The 13993-nt window shown below is 43.5% G+C and overlaps 1 protein-coding gene across 1 annotated transcript in view; it reads left to right on the forward strand.

The window, feature by feature from the left end:
• The window catches only part of MSN (moesin), a 130665-nt gene that overhangs the window by 56709 nt on the left and 59963 nt on the right, over positions 1-13993 (forward strand). The window lies entirely within an intron of this gene.

The following is a 13993-nucleotide window of genomic DNA, read 5'->3' on the forward strand; positions in this document are numbered from 1 at the left end:
GGAGGAAGGAGAGTATACTGACATCCCCTGGGATCAGGGTGATGATGTGGAAGAGAACTCTGCTGCTGGTATAGAGGATCTCATTGTAGCTGTGAAGCAGGCTTTAAAGCTGTCTGTGGAGGATAAGACTCCTGTTAAAGGTGTTTTTAAGCGACAGCGAAAGGAGGCTGTTACTTTTCCTTCAGATGAGGGGTTACAGGAATTGTTAGAAGGGGCTTGGAAAACTCCTGATAAGAGGCTACAGATGCCTAAGCGATTCCTTAGTCTGTACCCCATGCCAGAGTCTCATGCGGAGCTCTGGGAAAAGGTCCCAGTTGTGGACGCTTCAGTGGCACGTTTGTCCAAGGCTACTGTATTACCAGTACAGGGCGGTGCAGCTTTCAAAGATTCTGTGGATAAAAAGCTGGAGGGTAACCTCAAGGCTATCTTTGAAGTGGTGGGGTTTACCTTACGGCCCCTTATTGCTTCAGCCTGGGTCTCTAAGGCCATGATAGAGTGGGCTGGTGAATTATGCACCATGCTGCAGGCTGACCCTGGTGCGTTACTGCTTGCAGAAAAGATTAAGGCAGCTGCAGAATATGCAGTGGAAGCAGAGGAGGAAGCTATTAAAATGGCAACCAGAGTGTCCACAGTCTCCATTAATGCCAGGAGAGTGCTTTGGCTTAAAGCCTGGGAAGCAGACAATGAGTCCAAGAAGGCTCTGGAAACATTAGCCTTCAAAGGAAAGGTACTTTTTGGTACCGAATTAGAGGAGATTATAAAGCAGGCCACGGGCGGCAAAAGTACATTCCTGCCGGCCTCCTCAGCAAAGCAGACGTCCAGATTTTCTGCTTTTAAGCCGTCCTTTCGGCCCTCCCCTAGAGGTGGTGCGTCCTTTCGAGGACAGTCTTTCAGGGGAAGGTTTCAGTCCTCTAGAGGCAAGACACAAAAGTCAAAATTTGGCTCTTTTCACAAGAAGCCTGCCACAAAGGGAGAGGATAAACCCTCTGCATGACTGTCAGGGGCTTCGCCCGACAGTGACAAAAGTGGGGGGGCGTCTCACACTTTTCAGGGACGCTTGGGCTTCTCTAGGCCAGGATGCCTGGGTGTTAGATATTATAACACAGGGTTACAAAATCCCTTGCAGAGGGCCGCCTCCGAAGAGGTTCATCCCCACATCCTTACCAAAGGAGGCACGGCTTCGTACAGCTCTTGTGAGAGCAGCTCACTCCCTTTTGGAGAAAGGGGTGGTTACACCAGTCCCCAGGGCAGAGTGGAAGAAAGGCTTTTACTCCACGCTGTTCCTGGTGCCCAAACCAGACGGGTCTTTCAGACCAATACTAAATTTGAAGTCCCTAAATGTTCATTTATGGGTAGACCATTTCAAAATGGAGTCCCTACGGTCAGTACTCCTGAGTCTGGACCAGGGAGAATTTTTGGCGTCCATGGATGTCCAGGACGCATATTTGCACGTTCCTATACACCCGGAGCATCAGACCTTGTTGAGGTTTGCCATAGGAGACCTGCATTTACAATTCCGGGCGTTACCCTTTGGGCTAGCAACCGCGCCAAGGGTATTCACAAAGATAATGTCAGTAATGGCGGCGGTGCTGAGGCTCAGGGGAATCACAGTAATACCCTATTTGGACGATCTCCTGTTCAAAGCAGAGTCAGCAGCCATGCTGCAGAGTCACTTGGCAGAGGCCATCAGTTTTTTGCAGGCTCACGGCTGGATTTTAAATTTGCAAAAATCTCAGTTGGTACCGTCACAAAGGCTCCAATTCTTGGGAGTCATACTGGACACCCATCTTCATCGGGTATTCCTCCCGGAGGTAAAGGCCAGGGATCTGGTCACCCTAGTCCAGGAGATTCTCAGGGCTCAGAGCATTTCAGTATGGAGGTGCCTCAAGCTCCTGGGGAAGATGGTGGCGTCATTCGAGACGCTTCAATTTGCCAGGTTCCACTCTCGGAGGTTCCAATGGAACATTTTGTCAGCCTGGTCAGGAAACACTTTGACCATGAAATCCAAGATGATAGTGCTGTCTTCGGACACCCGAGAGTCCTTGAAATGGTGGACAGAAGTAGATTCCCTTCAGTGGGGTCGGTCATTACAGACCTGGGACTGGTTGATAGTAACTACCGACGCCAGTCTCAGGGGCTGGGGGGCAATAGTCCTGGATCTCAGGCTTCAGGGCCTGTGGACGGCAGAGGAATCAGCGTTACCAATCAACATCCTGGAGCTGAGAGCTGTCTGGAAAGTGATTTCCTTGGCGGGAGACAGGTTACAGAACCTCCCTTTGAGGATTCAGACCGACAATGCCACAGCTGTGGCGTATCTGAATCACCAGGGAGGTACACGCAGCAGATTGGCCATGTGGGAGGTGTCCAGAATCTTCCTATGGGCGGAACAGAATGTTCCAGCTGTATCGGCTATATTCATTCCAGGAATAGAGAATATAGAAGCCGACTTCCTGAGCAGGGAGGAGCTCAAGGAAGGGGAATGGAGCTTACACCCTCAGGTGTTTCACCAAATCACTTCGATGTGGGGAACTCCGGATGTGGACCTGATGGCATCCAGGGTCAACCGTCAAGTGCCCAGGTTCTATGCCAGAACAAGGGATCCACTAGCGGAGGCTGTGGATGCCATGACTATTCACTGGCAGGGAGATCTCCTTTATGCATTCCCACCAGTACCAATGTTACCGAGACTTCTGAAAAAAATACAGGGGCAGAAGGTTCCAGTGATCTTAGTGGCCCCAGATTGGCCAAGGAGGTCCTGGTACTCGAGGCTTCAGAGGTTGTCTGTGGCGTCTACCTCTGAGACCAGACCTTCTAAGACAAGGCCCATTCAATCACCTGGATTCAGATCGATTGATTTTGACGGCCTGGCTATTGAAACCACCATTTTGAAAAGAAAAGGGTTTTCTGAGGCAGTAGTACAGACGATGATAAAAGCCAGAAAAGCTGTATCTTCGGCAAATTATTATAGAGTCTGGAAGACTTACATTCGATGGTGTGAGAGAAGAAAGGCTCATACATCTCATTTTAAGCTATCAAGAATGATGGAATTCTTACAAGATGGTTTTTCATCGGGCCTAAGCCTTCAGTCACTGAAGGTGCAGATTTCGGCCTTGTCCATCTATTTCCAGAAAAAGATAGCCATTTTGCCGGAAATTCAAACCTTTTTACAAGGAGTATCCAGGTTGAAACCTCCATACAAGCAACCAGTAGCACCTTGGGATCTATCACTGGTTTTGGAATGCCTTCAAAAGGCACCTTTTGAACCTTTAAGGTCGGCTGACTTTAAGTTTCTCACGTGGAAGCTAGTGTTTTTGTTAGCAGTAGCATCTGCTAAAAGAGTTTCAGAGTTGGGAGCCTTGTCATGTAAATCTCCCTTCTTAATTTTTCATGATGACAGGGCTGTTCTGAGAACAGTGCCTCAATTTTTACCGAAGGTAGTCTCTGCCTTCCATTTAAATCAGGAGATAGTTCTACCTGTGTTTCAACCCCCAGAGGGTTCCAAGAAAAGGGACAAGTTGAAGACTTTGGATGTTGTGCGTGCCTTACGCATATATGTGGACAGAGTGAAGAGTGTCAGAAAGACTGACACATTATTGGTACTGTATGATGTACACAAAATTGGTTGGCCTGCTTCTAAGCAGACTATTGCTAGGTGGTTGCGATCTGTGATAGCTTTTGCATACACCAAGGTGGGTAGGCCTGTACCGGCCAGAATTAATGCGCATACCACCAGGTCAGTTGCCACCTCTTGGGCGGTTCGACATGGGGCCACAGCTGAGCAGGTTTGCAGAGCTGCCACTTGGTCATCTGTTCACACATTTGCCAAATTCTATAGATTCCATGAGTTCGCGTCGGAGGACGCATCATTCGGGCGAGCAGTGCTGAGAGCTGCAGACCTGAGCGTACCCTCCCAAAGGACCGGCTCTGGAACGTCCCAGTGTTGAGCTGTGTCACCAGGACCATTGAAAGAGAAAAAGGGATTTTTGTAAGAACTTACCGTTCGAATCCCTTTCTCTGATATGGTCCTGGTGACACAGCGATCCCTCCCTTACGCTCAGTAAGTATGCCAGAAGTTTCATGATGTTCATGTTAAAATGGTTAAAAGTTAACAGTTTTCTGTTATAAAATGTGCATATAATATGTGCAGGCGTTTGTACTGAGTTAATGTATTCCAGTGGCTTTGAAAGATTGAACTGAAGAGTCCAGGGATGCAGTAGGGGAGGAGCCTACCCTCTAAAGCTTTAGGATAGGTGCCTGGCTCCTTCGGACCCTCCTACATCCCAGTGTTGAGCTGTGTCACCAGGACCATATCAGAGAAAGGGATTCGAACGGTAAGTTCTTACAAAAATCCCTTTTTATGTAGATATAAGCACATTTGTTTGTTGTACCTGTAATCCTTTTTTTAGGTGAGTACAGGTGGATTGATTTATAAACTAATCCAATTAGAGGAACATCAAAACTGCCTATTTTTTTTCTTTGTAACTGCAGTCGAAATGCTCATAAATACAACATTAACCTGTATCTGACCCTTGGCAAGATCAAGTCTACCAAATCCAAGGAGTATTTAGCCTGAAGTTAAAGCTGGCTATACATCAGCACACTGCAATCCATTATTTGATGATTTTGCTATTTCTTCCACGACTGCACAATTTCCTAACCTGGCAAATCTGCACCCATATACTGCAGATATTTACCAGTGATTAGTGAGTTGTTGTTTTTTTAATATTTATTCATATTTGATCGTAAAATCTGAAAATACACATACACCACCTTAATGTAATCCCTATAGCAGTAATTGTCAGCAGTGGAAGAATTGTATGATTGTCAAAACGGTCGCACAAAAGACTTATCGCCACCATACATTAGCAATTGCATGGCCAGTCCATTAGATTGTCCTAAATGTTGGTCAATTTGCAATGGCAATTGTGATCACTTTTATCACAATTCTCAATTGGTGAAGCCCATACAGCAGCAATGGCTTAAGGCAATCGTAAAATTGTCCCAAACCATCACTGTTTTATGGCAAGCTTATCTGCTAGTATCTCATTTTATGGACTTCTGAGAGGCATATGTTCCGTGGCTTCTTTTTAAAATATCCTATCCTTTATACTAAACCATTTTATTACCAGTAGCCTATGCCTAAAATGATCTCTGGTGCCCCAAGCATTCTTGTGCACTCATATGCTGCATCGGTTTGGGTACTGGGGTTGGGTGATGGGCGTTAACGGTGTTGGGTGCGTGAGTACTGTGTTTTGAGGAGGTCCGGGTGCCGGGGTGCCATCAGGTCCGAATATGTGGTGGGACCTGCTGGCCGCCCGACCACCCATCCTGGGACCTCCTGTCTGGCGGCGAGATGGGCGGGAAGCAGGGACGCATGCAATCCATCACAACAAATTGTAACTGATCGCATGCGTCCCTGAGACTGGGGTTAGGTGATGGGGGGTGTATAGTCAGAATTAGGCTAAAGGCCCATACACACTAGTAAACTTTCATTTCAAAAGACTTTGCCAAAATCTTTGATAGATAAATCTTTCCCCAAAGCAGTGCGTATACACTGAACTATTTTCCCCAAAGAGCAAGAGAATTTCAGGAGGCAAAAGACTTTGCTGAAAATCTTTCATATAAAAGGCTATTTACATAATGGGCTGGGTTTAGATTCCAAGCATGGGAGCAGGGGACATTTTATTCAGTGCATTTCTGTTCTTTAAAGTGTCCCCAGTTAATGCTGTCAATATTTAATTGTTCTAACCTTATAACTATACATACAATATACAATTTTTACACCCCTTAAGATTTTGTAAATAAAAACATAACACTGTTTTTAAATAAACATATCTACACTTTATTATCAAAATTGTGAAGAAAATCACAAACCAGATTTGGACTGGATTCATAAAATTGTATCACAAAAAGGGGGCACAAAGCCGAGATTACTGTAAAAAAAAAAACATAAGGCACTCCAACAAGTGGGGATGTATAGCTCAGACGAACAAATGAGGCTAACACACTTGGTTTGGAATAAGATACAAAATGAGGACCAATAATTTAACAAAATATATTAACAAAAAAGGATCACAATGTCCATGTACATGTAACAAATCAAGGCTATGGTCCAAATGAATAATACCCTGGATCAAAAGGCCTTGATAATGTAAGAACAAGTTTTGAGGAACTTTCTTTATTTAGAAAAACGCATTTAAAAGAAAAATCACAAATTAAAGACAGAATTTCCTCCTCCTTTAATGGATTCTACATTCTGGTGGGGTGGGTGGCTGTTGTGTGACAGGCAATCGATTAACTAAATTGGGGGATTGATGGAGGATTTGACTGTGCAAAACAGGTGGGGGGTGGATGGTGGAATTGGACACAGGTAGGTATTTGATAATGAGGCTGGGAAATGGTAGATGCCGCTACAATAGGGTTCTCAGGCAACTGATTCTTTTGGGCCATTATTGCAGCAGCACATACCACTTCCTTGAACCGAAGTGCTTGTTCCTGAGACATTTTTGTGCATTTCGGCAGCCACATGCATTTCAAAAACTGAAAATTTTTCCCGGGGCTTTTGAAGTATTTCCTCTGCGTTCTTCAAAACTCGCTCTGACAATGAAGATGTCCCAGCCATCGCACTTGATGCAGCAACTCTTCTTCGCTTTGTTGGTACATGCGGAATTGTCTGTTCCTGTTCACTCTGTGGTACGGCTTCGGAAACACCTGGTGACTCCATTTCCAAATCCGGAGTTGGTTGAAACAAATAAAAAAGAATTAAGCACATGTAATATACTTTGTTAATTGAAGAACATGGTATGTGCAAAAAAATTTTTAGATACTTACTGAATCCACACTCTCAGGAATCTCACGATTAGCCTCTGCCAACTGCTCCAGAGGGTATGGCTCCTCCGAACTCTGGGCTTGGGTCACGGCATCTTCTTCCATGGTGAATAGGAGACATTCATAGTACCATAAGGATGGTTTGTGGACTTGTCTTGTTCCTGCACCGGAACACTGTGAATCCTTAACTCTGTTATATTCTTTTTTGAAGATGGTTCTTTAATTTTGTATCTTGCTCTTCACCCACTTTATGTCAGCATCATTGTAGTCCTCTCTGCTATAGTCCACCAATGGTTGGAATGCATTAACTTTTTGTTTTTGTCAAAATAATCTCTGCTCTCATTTTCACGATATAAGTCTATGAATCCAGTTCAGAAGCTTTGCCCACGTGATTGTGGCATTTCTGTAATAAAAAAAAAAAATTATAAACATATAGCAACATACCATATGGTTAATATGCTGGCTGTCAGAATACTGGTGGACAGGGTCTGCTCCTACTTGTGTAGGCCAAATACCCCCATAGCAATGGAAGAGAACCTGGTGGCGCGCAAAGCGAGGCAGTGATCCCGCAAGGGGCATTGTTGCACTCACCTGTTTCCTGCATTCCACCCATTGCATATTATTATTATAATTCACTGCATGCATGGTATATATTACTGGCATATAAATACAGTAAATATTTGTGGACAGTGATCTGGCCTGTGACCGCAATGTATATTACTGCCAGTGAGGGCAGTGAGTGAGCATTTAAATTTGTGGGCAGCATGGATAGTGTAATGGTTAGCATTACTGCCTTACAGCACTGAGGGGACACAATTGATTCCCACCATGGCCATAACTGTGCAGAGTTTTTTTTTCACCCGGTAATTGCGTGGGTTTCCTCCGGGTACTCCGGTTATCCCACAATCCAAAAAATATACAGATAGGTCAATTGGCTTCCAACAAAATTAACCTAAATGAATGTGTGTGTGTGTACATGCGGTATGGAATATAGATTGTAAGCTCCACTGGGGAAGGGACTGTTCAAATATTCTCTCTGTAAAAGCTCTGTGGAATATGTGTGCGCTATATAAGAAACTGTTAATAAATAAAGTAATAAAAAATATATACATTGTTGGCAGTGAATAAATACAGTCAGTGGGCATATAAATACATAAACATTGGTGGGCAGAAACATGTACATTACTGGTGCAGGCCATATATATAATCTCAGATGTGCGGTGGTCGCATCATGACGTTTCTGCGTTATGACGTCAATATGCAAATGACATGGCCGTCCAGCGCTCAGCACAGGGAGGTGTATCCTGATACATTAACTCCAATGTAGTCACTACTAACCTGATCCTCTTGTGGCTTTAACTGGGCTGCTAGTGGGCAAGATGCTCTGTTTTTCTGCACTCCATCAGAGACCTTCGGTTCATGGGATTCCTCTAAGCCTGGGGTAGCCAACCCTAGTCCTCGAGAGCTACCAACAGTGCATGTTTTGCAGGTCTTCTCACAGAATCACAAGTGAGCTAATTAGCTCCATCTGTGTATCTTTTAAAATGTGTCAGTGATTAATGAGTGCAGCTGTGCAGCAGCTAGGTTGTCTGGAAAATGTGAATTGTTGGTAGCTCTCGAGGGCTAGGGTTGGCTACCACTGCTCTAAGCCTTGTTTTCTGTCATGTGCACTGCGTCCCCTGCTTTTATTATATGGCCAGGTGTCGGCAGCATCGCTGGCCAGCATATGTATAATTTTCCAGTAGTGGACGTTCAAGCCCACACAGATACAGTGCCAGGAGTCAAGGGAGGTTCCGGAGACTGCAGTGTTGCAATGGCAGTTGGGAGCCGGGCTGCAGTGGTGGTTTAGGGCTCCAGAGCCAGGCTGCAGGAAGATCTCCTCTTTTATATAGAGCAGCATATTCCATTGCGCTTTACAAAGGAGACAGTGATACAACAAACTGGGTCTTTACAAACATTCAAAGGTATGAGGGCCCTGCTTGTAAGCTTACAAGTCTCTTCAACAAAACCGGGTATGGATCATTGGATAGATAGCAACTAGGTCGACATGGCTTTGGTTCGCAGGGTCAGTAGGTTGACAATCATTATGTCGACATGGGGAAGTTTAACAGTCAAAAGGTCAACATGGGGTTTGCCACTTTTTCTTTTGTCCCGAATGTCGACACTCTGCTCTGCATGCTATTATTTTATCAACACGCCCAAGTGGATGGTAGGACATGAAATACCGCCTGTCGGCGAAAGAAACAAAAGTGGGTACTTATGTATTATCTGGGCTCCCATGTTAAATGCACCCCATTTTCTCATACCCCTACTATCCAACTACGCATGGAGTTGATTTTATATAGTGTGGCGAGCGCAGCGAGCCACCGTGCCCGAAGCGTGGCGAGCACAGTGAGCCCCGCGAGGGGACGCGGTCTCATAAGAAAAACGGGAGCCCAGATATTACATAAGTACCCAAAAGTGAAAAACCCCATGTCAACCTAATGACCCTGTCATGCCGACCTATTGCTTGTAGACCTAGTGATCGTATTCCAACAACACTGTAGTGGAAAGTCTACTACCTAATAGGTAACATTCATGTTTCCATATATCACTTACCTCACACATTAGAGGGAACTCTGTCTGTGCTCCCTTCTTGCACAATCTCCAGTCAAAAAAAGTATTAACACCAACTGCACCTTTATGTATGGAAGCGGTGTTCTATTTTAAAACCATAGCAATATCATGGTGATAAACTACCAACCAATCCACTCCTGTCATTTGTGAAACAAAGCCTCTAATGAGGCAGTTGGAGCTGATTGTCCAGCACTTTCTCTCCACTTTATCACTCTCCAAGGCTCATAATGGAATGCAGTTGTTTTCCCAGCAGCCCGGATGCTGTCTGCTGGAATCCAGACCTCCGTCAGAGCATTGGTGCCTGATCAGCAACATGGTTGAGGATATAAATCGCATGTATCCCCTTACTGCATCTTTTCCCCCCAAGTGTTTTTGATGCCACATAAATCTATGATCTAGGCAAGCAATATGATTTGCCCTGGGGTGACACCAGACATGAATAGCTGTTCCCCTACCCCCCTTTCACTGTAATGCATAGAAGCTGCAGGAAATGTTAATATGATGTATGGGAGTGCTTGCTAAAGAAGCCATATAAATCATTCCTTAATGGGTACTTCTATTCCACACACTCCTTTCCTTGAGGTATGAAAAGGGTGTTCACTTTCCCCTGAGAAGGAGGCTTGGTTTAATTAAACATGTAATCCCTTGAAAAATTGCAAGCCCTTTCATATGACCTAGAACTTGCCTGTGTCTGGCGAGAGGAGCAGAGGGAGCTGTGGATTCTGCTGCTGCATCCTTCTCGTAATCACAATGTCTGTAAGTAAATTACTGTAAGCTAGAACTGATAAGTTGGTCAATCACTTGGAAAGTGATTTATATTTCAACAACTGATTAAAGTGAACAAGTGGTTCAAATGCACAATTTTTTGAATGCTGGCTAATGGCTTACATCTTCTTTGATGTTTTTAGTTCCAAACATTACTTTAATATTCTATTATAGCATTTTTCCTTATTTTCTATTTTAAGAGGTGACTCTGCTCCCCCCCCCCCCCCCCCCTGCTTTGAATAGTCCTGTAGATACTATCAGGTGTGCGTAAGAATAATTAAATAACTGCACAGAACTTTTGAATTGTAACTCCGACCTCCCTAATGTTACTTGTTCTGTACATTTGTAGTTCTATGGGGGTTATTTACAGTAATAACACTGCAAAGTCAAAGAGCAATAACTCATAGCAACCAATCAGCTCCCGATGATTAAGCTAGTACGTTTCCTAGTCCTAACAATTATCTAAAAAAAAAAAAAAAAAAAAGCAGTGATATATATAGTTAAACTTCATTTGCACTCCACACTGCTTGACCCAAAAACAGTTTTTCTTCGGATACTTACATTATTAATGTGCAGTTTATTAATTTATTTTATACACATGGCCGTTGGTGATTCTTGAATGAGTGTCAGAACTCACTGGGAATTTGAATGCGTCATAAGCTACAGTCAGGACAGAAAAGGCTTAAATGGCTCTACATTCTAAGAAACTGGGCCTGATCTACAGGCTTTTCAAAGTTGCAAATAGGAAATTTGTTGTGTTTTTTTTTTTTTTATTGCTTCTCTGTGGTGGAAAGAAATACATACGGATGACAGGGATACCAGTGGTCAGAATATCAAATGATTAGAGAAATTGAGTGTTCTGGCAAGTATACTTGCCTGGTACATCAAGTACCAAATCGTTAGTGAGTTCTACCAGGGAGCTCAGGGGAATTTAGGTCCAACTTGTCCACCTAATGTATGGAAGTACCTAACCCTCCCTCCCTGCAGCCTGACCCTAAATTTCCTTCATCCCTGCAGCCTAACCCCAAATGCCCCTCTAGTGCCTAAACCCCACTCGACCTAACCATATCCTGCTTGCATAGTTACTGGAATTCTGATTGTTGGCATCCAGAATGTGTCCATCATCTATGTTGAGATTTAGGTATCTATATTCTGACTGCCGTCATCCCACCCGCCAGGATGTCCACAACATCCCGGTGGAAATAATATAAGCCTCCATACATCATTTATAGAAGCTGCGTATTTCACATTTTCTTTTCTCCCATAGGGGCAGATGTATTAAGCCTAAAGGAGAGGTAAACTGCAGAAAAGTGGAGATAAAAGCACCAGCTAATGAACTGTATGAAAATGGAAGTTGGGAGTTGATTGGCTGGTGCGTTATCTCCAGTTTATCTCTTCTCCAGGCTTAATATCTGCCTCCTTGTTTATTTAATTATTTTACGTTCTTCATGCTTTACCAGCAATGTATACTCTGATTGGGAATGGTGCAGAAGCATGGCAATCCAAGTGAGCCATGCTAGGGTACTCCGGTATACTATTTTGGGGTCCATGTGCTCGGGTGTCATGAGTTTTCACCTTTTTGGTGAAAATTTAGTCGACCTTCTGGGGTTGGCCTGTTGACTGTCAACCTTTTACATGGTCTGTAAGCTGATCCACACCCGATAATAACTGAAAATAAACAAACTGTACAGATACTGTACCATGGACAGGTGAACTGCTTATCATACAGACATTTTAGAAGCAGCTGTGGCCGACTTGTTTTCATCTCTGCTCCAGCCATAAACCTGTCATACAACTTGTCCATTTTCACATCCATAAAAAAAAAATGTATTCTTTTCAAACTTAATCGTTGTTGTGGAAAAGAAAAAAGGGGGGGGGGGGGGTAGACGGCGCTATTTCCAATATTAGCAAAATTAATAGTTAAATGTATCAAGTACCACTAAATAGGTTTTTATTCTTAAAATATATATAATAAAATTGTACACAATATAAACTTAACAATTTTACAGGTCAATTAATGGCCATTGAATACCTTAAAAATAAGGGAAGGGGGAAATAAAATTTCAAGTTTTTGGCTGAACTGATGAAATAGTTATTGCAAGTCCATACGGTACCGTATTTTTGATGGAACAGATGGATTTTTTTGAGATCTGTATATGCAGGTATGGTGTCCTTGTTCTCCAATATCCTTATATGTTAGTTGCAAGATTAGGACATAAGCAATAGAGCCCCTCTGGCAGTATTGTGTTGGGGATCCGAATTCCTCCTATATAATTCGCCAGAAAGAGTTGGGGGTTGCCTCTGGGTGATGGTGCGGCCCAGGTTGGTGTCCACGGTGTTGTAGGTTTTCAGAGGATTGTAATAGGAACACTCTGCTATGTCTCAGGACTTGTGGGTTCAATCAGTCAGCCAATAAAAACCACCGACGCCTTTCACTCCACTGGGGAGCTTTTTCAAGGTGTGCTGGGTCTCTGACCTTGGTGGGTTTATATACCTTCATAGGGATAGTGGGTGGGAGGGTACTCATGGGAGGGTACGTGAGTACCCTCCCACCCACTATCCCTATGAAGGTATATAAACCCACCAAGGTCAGAGACCCAGCACACCTTGAAAAAGCTTCCCAGTGGAGTGAAACGCGTCGGTGATTTTTATTGGCTGACTGATTGAACCCACAAGTCCTGAGACATAGCAGAGTGTTCCTATTCCAATCCTCTGAAAACCTACAACACCGTGGACACCAACCTGGGCCGCACCATCACCCAGAGGCAACCCCCAACTCTTTCTGGCGAATTTATATGGGAGGAATTCGGATCCCCAACACAATACTGCCAGAGGGGCTCTATTGCTTATGTCCTTATCTTGCAACTAACATATAAGGATATTGGAGAACAAGGACACCATACCTGCATATACAGATCTAAAAAAAATCAATCTGTTCCATCAAAAATACGGTACCGTATGGACTTACAATAACTATTTCATCAGTTCAGCCAAAAACGTGAAATTTTATTTCCCCCTTCCCTTATTTTTAAGGTATTCAATGGCCATTAATTGACCTGTAAAATTGTTAAGTTTATATTGTGTACAATTTTATTATATATTTTTTAAGAATAAAAACCTATTTAGTGGTACTTGATACGTTTAACTATTAATTTTGCTAATATTGGAAATAGCGCAGTCTACCCCCCTTTTCTTTTCCATATCTATTTTTGGGGACTGACACTCCCCATCATTGTACTGCAGCTTAACAAAGCCACTCACAACTCTGCGCCTCCTACAGGTAACCTAGTTACCTACCCTTTTCTTAATCGTTGCTGTGCCAGAAAGCGCACACATACAGAGAGAACTTTTTAAAGTTAGTGAAAGCTTACTGTGTGGTGTAATTGCATCATTGTATGCCACTAACTTTGTGTTAAAACTCCAGTACTTCTATGGAGAAGGAATGTTCTACCCTCTTGACAAATTTGTAGTGAAGATGTAAATTTTGAATCTTAAGAGCGTTGTCTTGTGTTTGGCACAGCCTACTAGCAGAGAATAGGAGTGACTCCATGGTCGAGAGAGTTCAGGAATGTTCTTGCTGATAGCGGTACCAGGCTCAAAACTGACTTGTTGCAGGTGGAGGAGGGGATTGTGCTTTGTAACCAATGTGATTTCATATGCAGCTTTATCTAGTAATACTTATTTGGGGCTAATTTGATCGGATTTCAGGTGGTCCTCATTTTTCATACTGACCAAACAAATTTTTCCTGTTTGTGGATGGTTTTTTAAGATCCCCATAGCCAGT

Source organism: Crinia signifera, chromosome 9 (genome assembly GCF_055691185.1).
Source record: "Crinia signifera chromosome 9, ASM5569118v1, whole genome shotgun sequence".
Lineage (NCBI taxonomy): Eukaryota > Metazoa > Chordata > Amphibia > Anura > Myobatrachidae > Crinia > Crinia signifera.